At 49.9% G+C, this 8,456-nt stretch overlaps 1 pseudogene; it reads left to right on the forward strand.

The window, feature by feature from the left end:
* Nucleotides 1-1,127: 1,127 nt before the first annotated feature.
* LOC147006171 (uncharacterized) lies at nucleotides 1,128-4,529 on the forward strand (annotated as a pseudogene).
* Nucleotides 4,530-8,456: the final 3,927 nt, after the last annotated feature.

The following is an 8,456-nucleotide window of genomic DNA, read 5'->3' on the forward strand; positions in this document are numbered from 1 at the left end:
GGCCACTTCCTTCCTTCCCTCCTTTTTCCTTCCCTTCCTGCAGAAGCTACCCTGCCCCACCTTCCTTCCTGGAGAAGGGGACCTGCCCTTTCCTCTTGCAGAGTTACTGCCAAAGGATGAACAATGTGATGTGTGTGTGTGTGTGTGTGTGTGTGTGTGTGTTCCAAAGGTGTGTGTGTCTCGTCTGGAAGAGACAGATGGAGTGTAAAACAAAGCAAAGAGAAGCTGGGATGGAGTAAGAAAGTTAGCCCTCAGTGTTTCAGTGTTTCCGAGCTGGTTTCCGGTAGATACCTTCATTTGAATTTCCAAGCAAAGAGACTGGTGACCACAAGAGCCACAGAATCCCATAGCGCCACTCACAGAACCCAAATAATGCGATTTCAGAATTGCGGGGGGCCGGGGGATTGCAAAGCTGAAGATGCAAGGGAGATTCAACCTATGTGGTCATTTGAAATTTTTTTCTGTCCCACCGGTCATGGGGGGGGGGGGAGTACGGAAAAGTGGGAAGAGGCAGCGGGAGAGATGCCAAGGGTTTCTGGAAGAGTCTTGGACAGCTGAGGCTGGAAAGAAGGTTCGATGAAAAGGGCAGGACCACAGAAAAGGTAACATGGAGTTGAGAGACATAAAGAGAAGGGAGCAGTCGCCCTCACAACAAATGTGCAAAGCTACCAAAGAGCCAGACTGGGGGAGGGGCCAGATGGAGTCCTGGTTAAGACAGCTTTGGAGGGAAGGCCAAACTTGAGGTGGCAAGCACAAAAGACAACACTCCAGGAGGCAGCTGAGAGGGGTGGGAAGAAAGGAGCGATGAAGACAGCAGGAGGTTCAGGAATCAAAGGGTCTGCTAGGGAAGGGGGATCCCAAGAAAGGCGCCCAGGAAGGCTCCCTTTGTCTGGCGAGGGCGGCGGCGGGGGCAGCACGTGCAGCTGGGAGCGCCCGCGAGAGGCTCGCCGCGCGGGGGGCGGCCCCACCGATCAGCGGGAACCTCTTGCCCGCGGGGCCCGCGCTCCAGAAGGGGAGCATTGTTACGCCCTCGGCCGCAGCAGATTGCCGCTGTCCTGCAATACCCTCGCACCCTGGCAGCGCGCCACTGGCACGGCCCGGGGGTTGGAAATAACTGCGCCGTTCCCATGGCGACCAGGCAGCGACTCCCGCCCCCGCCCCGCCCGCCGCGCACCGCCGGCCCCTCGCCGCGGCCGCCTCCCCCTCCGCCGGAGCGCTCCGGTAACCCTGGCAACGGCGGCTGCGGCTCAAACTCCGACCGCGGCAGGACCCGCCCCCTTCCCCCCTCCCGCCCGCCCGCGGCGTCTGGCCAGCCTGGGCCTGCGCTTTGGCTGGGCCGCACCAGGGCCCGCCGCGGGTGCCGGCGCAGGAAGCCTCCCCTCCCCCTCTGCCCGGCCAGGAAAGCAAGAGCAGGAGGAAGTCCCACGCAGGGCAGGTCCCTGTGCAGCCTCCTGAACTCCAGGCGCCTTCCGAGCCTCCCTGGGGTCCCCCGCCCTTCCTCCTGGGATGGGAGGGAGACTTTGGCCCGGGATCCTCTTGGTCCTGCGTGTCCAGATGAAAGGGACCGGGGGGGGGGGGGGGGCGGCAGAATGCTGCACAAGGCTGGAGCGCGGGGCCAAAGCTAGAATCGCCCTCGGAATTTCAGATCGTCAGCGCAGGACTCCATTCCCTGACCAAGCACTGGGTGGGTGGTCCCAAATCCCCACTTCTCCCTGCTACCCTGTTTCCATCCTTAAGGTTTTGACCATTAATGGCACTCGCGCATTTTGTGTATAGGAGTTTTGTGAACCCCCACCATGTCTCCTCCTCTCAGTGTCAGGATTAAGGTCACTGTTGGGCAGACGCTCGGTGCCAAGGAGCCGAATCAACTGACATTGGTCAGAGGTACGCTTCTAAACTAAGTTAATGTTTAGCTTAGCGAATGAGTACAATGAAATCGACAGTGCTCCATTTGTCCTGATTGTACAGAACACGTCCCAAAGAAATGCACCAAGGGAGTGTGCAAGATGCTTTGGAGCTGACCTCAAATTACAATAAAATGTTAACACTTTGGATTTGTAATGTTCTTTCTTCAAAGAACATTTTTGTCATTCGGTGTGTCGTTTTTGTTGTTACTGTTTGCTTTAGCTTTTTTAATTCAGGCCATAAAATACCAGAGCAAAAGGAAAGAACCCAAGAAGAGACAGAGAGAAGGGAAGCATTTCAGCTGTGGTCCTAGTGGAAATTCTTGGTCCTTTCCAGGACTTAGAGCCCTGTGTCCCTTTGAGGTAGATATGTCAGAGATCTTGGCGTGGTGGAAAGACATGGAGAGTAAGTACAGTTAGAGGACCGAGGCAAGAGACCTGGGCCTCATTTCCTCATCTGAGGTTATAAAGACGGAATGAAGTAAAGAATGGACTCATCTTCACAAGCCATTGGATGTACAGTGTAAAAGCTTCAGTCAATTAATTGAGACGTCTGCAAATTGTTCATGATTCATGTGCTGTAGTTGAGAACTGGATGATGGGGGGGGGGGCTCCAGACTTGTGAGCAGGACATGGGGAGAGGTCTGAAGGGTGTTTACCCTTAACTACTGTTATGGTTGAATTGCCTTCTCCCCATTCATTTGTCGAAGGCCTAGTGTCTCTTGTGACTATATCTGGAGACAGTAGGATACTAAAAGGTTTAATGAGGTCAGTGAGGGTGGGGCCCTTATCTAACAGGACTGTGGACTTACAAGAGAGAGCTCTGCCAAGGGAGAACAGAAGAAACCAGCTCTCCGTGAGCCATGGAAGGCTCACCAGGGTGCATCCCGCTAGCATCCTGATGGCAGTCTTCCAGCATCCAGAACCAACCGTGAGAGATAACTTTCTGTGTATACTACTCCATGATGGCTACCAGTGCCGACTAAGACAAAAAAAAAAAAAAAGTCTTCCCTCAGAGCTAAGTGCCCCTCCCGACCACCTCCACCACCTGGCATTTTGCTCAGCACTTCCACCCGTCGCCGTCGTCGTCTCATTTTTAATTCATAACCGTGAGAGCTGGAATTGGCAAGATTTATTTTTAAATGAAGAAATTAAGACTAAGAAAGATTAAATGACTGAAAGTCAGTCTGAAGGAGCAAACCAGGACCTGAGTTGCCCCAGACAACAGGCAGAGTCAGTCCTAAGTCAATACCAGATTCTGAGGGTAGAAAGATGAATGTGGTTTAGGTGTAGGGAGGGCACAGGCAGGTCAGGAAAAGAAACACGTGAACAACTGATCGCAGAGATGTCTTCTGGGGGTGAATTGATTCACCAAGTATGAGGGGCGGTCAGTTCTGGAGGAGAGAGCAGGGAGATACATCTTTGGGGGAGCCGTGAGTGTTGCTGAAGTTAAAGGCTACCTGGAGAGAAGGGCAGATAGAGCTCAGATGCCGTTGGAGATAGGCTCTCCATTCCCCTGCCAGAGATTCTGCTGGCCTCCCATGGGCTCTGGTCAACTGGGAGAATCAAACTTAGAGAGCAAGGCAGAGTCCTAAAGGAGCTGTGTCCCTAAGGAAACAATAGGAAACTCTTCAATTAGGCTCATATTCACACTTGTATAGTAAATTGCCTTTGTTTGTTAGACCTGGGGGGGTGGGGGTCTCATAAGGATACATTTATTACAGCTCTACCCATTTGTAAGTAAATGAAACATGCCTTAATTAAAAGGTTAAAAGCTGTACACCATTGGCTAGCAAGGTCCTGCCTTGGTCAGTGTTTTTTATCAGAATCCCTGGTCTCCAGAGGCATAGAGTTTCTGGACTGAGGACGTGATCATCCCTAGCAATAGGAATGCAGATAATGACCTTCTTTAATGAAGGAACAAACATCTGTCCCCTTTCTTGCTGCAGTACAAGTTCTTACTGTTAGAGTCGGGTGGGAAGATTCGCCTATCTTCTGTGTTCTTTGTGGGTGCAATTTGCATACTTGTGTTTATCACGGCTTTCATCCACTCTAGTTTTCGAGGATTTATCACATCGAAAGGCTCAAATACCCTCTCTAGGGGAGGGACTACAGGTTCTGAGAGACATAGGCCCAGCAGGGATGTTTGTACTTTAGAGCCCCTCTCCCAGAAACTGAGTTCCCCAGGCCTGCCCACCTCCCCTGGGTACTCATTCTGAGTACCCAGGCCAACAGCCAATTTAAGGTCTGGCTCGGGGATTTGAGCTTCTCCCTGCCTGGCACTGAATGAACACCACCACCTCCACCTCACTGGAGACCTCATTAGGACTTGAACTCTGGTCTTTGTTCCTTCCCAGCGGGTTCTTTTCAGAGGAAAAGGTGGGAAGAGGAGGGGGGTCAGGTAAGCCCACAGCTCCCAGAGCAGCAGGAGTCCAACAGCCTCTGAGATCCGGAAAGTAAGTAAACAAGCAATTACTGGAGAGAGAGACGAAAGCAGCAACCGGGGAAGCAGCTTAGCTAATTCGATTCTACTCCCTACAGGAGAGGACAGCGCCTTCCTCAAGCCCTCCTCCTACCCAGCTTCTTGGGGCTAATTCCAGCAGCCTCTGTAAGCCTTTCAAGTGAAATTCCACCCCTAGCACCAGCGGGGTCCCAGGAGTAAGAGGAAGACCGTTATCAAGACTGAATTCTTGGCTTGACCATCGTCCCCACTGCTCTTTGTTGTAAGGAGAAAGAATACAGTTGAAGAAGAGGGAGCTGTAAGCTCGGGGCCTTTGGATCTCTTTGCCAGAGAGGAGCTAAGAAAGAAGGAGGTGACTCAGAACGCACTTCTCAGAACCTGCAGTGGGAACCCAGCTGGGCTCCAGGAAGTATAGGGTGGGGAGTGAAAGAACCCCCACATTTACTCCCCCCTTTTAGCTCCAAGCAGCCTCCTGCCTGCTGCTAGTAGGCTAGTCTCCCATTAATTCACTTCCTCTGCTTCTGCTGACACGAGTGCTGATCTTGTCACAGAAAGGCCTCCACGCAGATAAGGCTGGGCTCCTGCCATTACTAACTTCAAAGACTTGATCATTTAGTAGAGTTTCAAAGGAGAGGTTAAAAAATTTCCAGACATTGTAACATGTCTGTGAATAACAATACAGGGCAACATACAGTAGATTCCACTGCTGGTTTTGGTCCCAATAATTTCTCACCTGGGCTTTTTCCTCTTTAAAAAAAAAAAAAAAGTATCAAAATTGGCTCCAAGCCTGAGGATCTGCAATCGGTTCCCAAAACCCACCCGGTAGAATGAAGAATGGATTCTCATTGACCTTCCCATTCTTGCTTCGACATACCCACATCCGCACACAAACTTAAAATGTAATACCCATTTTAAATACATAAACGGGTCTCAGGCTGCTGCCAAAGTCCTGATCCTCCTGCCTCCACCTCCCGTGCTCCAATTACAAACCACCACACCCAGTTTCTCAACTGGATTACTGCCTGAAGCCTTCTAGCTGCCCCTTACTGCCACAGACTTTTTCTCTTCGCCCCCGTTCTAACTTCTGTTTCAGGCAGTGTTAGACCTAGATGTGTATCCAGCTGGATTCTACTCTTTCTCAAAAGCCTTCCTTGGCGCCCAGGGCCACTTGTTTTCAGACAAGCATTCCACCATCTTTTAAGATGAAACCAACACTTCTCACCTAGCACACATAGCCTTTTGTAGTCTGATCATTCGTAATCTGTGAGTCTATGTTTGACCCTTCAGGAATGAAGCAGTTAAGGTACACAGACAGCCATAACTCTCCTGGCCTCAGGACCTTTGCACATGCCACTCCTGTCAGTCTGAAATGATTTTCCTCATATTCCCAACTTAGCTGATTCCATCTGGAAATCAGTTTAAAAATCAAATAACCTCCCTTCCATAGCACTCTCTCTGGGTTAAGCTTCCCTCATCAATATTCCCAAATCATTATTGTAGGTGTTACACAATATATCACAGCTCTGGCGGGAGAAGTATCCTAGCAGTCAGGAGTCAAGGAAAACCACAGTCATGCTGCCCAAGAAACCTCACACAAGAGATTTCCTGGGAAAGACCTAAGACAGTGGCTGCCTCAGTGAGAAGCAGCAGAGACCGGAAAGGGCTTATATAGGGTTTCCTGGGGGTGGAGCTTTCCAGGGTGGTGATTGGTGGGATTTCAAGTTCTGAGCCTGAAGCAAGCCCAAAGATTGGTGGGCTTTTGAGTTAGGGGATTGATGGGTTTTCGGACTCAGGGATTGGTGGGGTTTTGAGATCAGGGATTGATGGGGTTTGGTGAGCTTTCAAACTGGAAATGAGCTCAGAGTTTTTACCCTACAATTAGAGTATTCCATCTGAATTGTAATGATCAATGTCTCCATCCTTTTCCTTAGTGTCTAGTCACCAAGTTCTTTCTTCATCTTTGTACCCAGCTTCCTCATAGACTAGGCAGTGATGGCTGAAGAGGAGGCTCAGCATCAGGCAGAAGGGTTCATAGAGGAGATGGGGTGTCAGGAACTGATAACATCACCAAATTAGATTGTAAGATGAGTAACCTCTTAGTTACCAGGTAGAGCTAGGGGAGAGGAAGGGAAAACAACAGATTGACCTGAGTCTTCAAGTCAAGGGCGGTGATGGCAGAAACTGGAAAGCAGGCATGGGAATGAGCTACAGTGTAGACACAAGGCTGTATGTTTAACAAGCGTTCAGATGTGTTCACCAGCGGCATGAGAGGGCAGAGGCAAACGTTGTCATCCTGGTACTTCGAAGGGATGTGAGTAGGAGAACCAGACACAATCCAGAAGGCCCTGGATGCAGACAGTAGGATGTGGGGGGGGGAGGGGGGAGATAGATGATCTGTTTGTTTATAGCAATCGTTTCAGCTAATTACAACAGAAAGCAAACAGACTGGAGGTATTTTGAGCTCTAGGTTTCATTTTTGTCCCTGGGTGGCCTAGGCAAATGCGGACAGCTAGGACCTCACCTTAGCTTTCTGAAACGCTGGGGCAGGAGTCTAACAAAGATGCTGGTTTGTAAATTGCTGTCATGGTTTTAACAGGAAATGATCCAGCCACCACGTGGACCCATTCCTTCGTTTATGTTTTTGCCCCGTGCTCTGGAGAACTTTGCTGTTTCCCCAGCTCTGCGAGGCTTCTCTCACACACGCTGCAGTTCAGTTACCTTTTCCTACTTCTCACATTCTCCCTGTTTTCTGACTCTGAGCCTATTTTAGTCTTCTGTTTCTCTTGAAATCATCACAGACATCTGTCTCTCTTGCCTTCCCCATCCGTCCCCCACTCTCCCACACTCCTTTTCTCTCTCCTTCCAGTTGCCTTAACTGACCTAACGCTGCTTGGCTCTCCTCCTTTTCCTCTTGATATCCGGAACCTCTTTGTCGGACGTGTCCCAACCTGTCTGCAGCCTCCGACTAATCCTCCGGAACGTTGAAAGAAGGATGAGGTCAGACTGAGGGGTGGAAGGAGAAATTTTTCATTCATAACTGCTTTTCCGAATAGGAGCACTAAATGTGTACACGCTCACGTGTGCACATACAAAGTGTGCATATGTGTGCTTTCTGCAGGTGTTTTCTAACAAACCATACCTTCTTCATGGAATATACTTGCATTCCAATGTCTTAAACACCTAGTGTACACAGGCGTTGGTACATCAGAAATGTCTGTCTTTAAGCATGGTAGCTGGTGACACTAGGGCTTCGGGAAGCCATCCTTTTATTTCCCGACTCCTACAGCAGTTTGGTTTGTTACCTTGCCAACTGATAGGTTGGAGTTAACACTGCAAGGGTCCTTGTCGATTGGGAGTGAAGAGGAGATGGTAGGCTGAAACTAACAAGGTCCCCAGAGTAGTTTATTAGTGTCTCTGGTATTTTACAGAATAGAAGGTGCTCCCACTAAAAGATGCATATTTAGGGTATATATATATATATATATGAATATATGTACATATGTATATATGTTCAAATCCCATTCCCCCCGCCCCCAGCATTGCTGTTCCTGCCCCTGTATGCAGGCATTTTCTTTTTTCTTTTTTCCTTTTCTTTATTGGGGGTGGGGGAGGCTTCTCTGTGTAGCCCTAGCTGTCCTGGAACTAGCTGTATAGACAAGGCTGGCCTCGAACTCACAGAGATCTGCCTGCCTCTGTCTCCTGCCTGCTGGAGTTAAAGGCATGTGACACCACTACCCAGCAGATGCAGACCCTTTCAGTTGACCTCAGCTCCTTTCTGCCATCTTGTTTCTCATTTGCTTTTATGCCAGCTCAGGGGAAGAAGAAAGTCATACTCAGAGCCTCCACAGCTGTCCCTCCACATGGGCTCTAACCTCATGTCTCTCTCGCATCTTCTACCAGAACCTGTTACATTTCACCCATGACAGGCTTCGGCTCGGTGAAATTCTCTCTGTCCTTGTTTTCCATGGCCTTTTCTGTTGTCACCTCCTTTAGTAAGTACCATGGCTCTCCTCTCTGTTCCCTTTGATGGTGCCTCTTCTGGCCGCAGCCCACTTCTAGGCTCCCTCCTCCCCAGGTCTTAGCTTTTGGCT

Source organism: Mus caroli, unplaced genomic scaffold (genome assembly GCF_978045245.1).
Source record: "Mus caroli unplaced genomic scaffold, Mus_caroli_1 scaffold_1, whole genome shotgun sequence".
Classification (NCBI taxonomy): domain Eukaryota; kingdom Metazoa; phylum Chordata; class Mammalia; order Rodentia; family Muridae; genus Mus; species Mus caroli.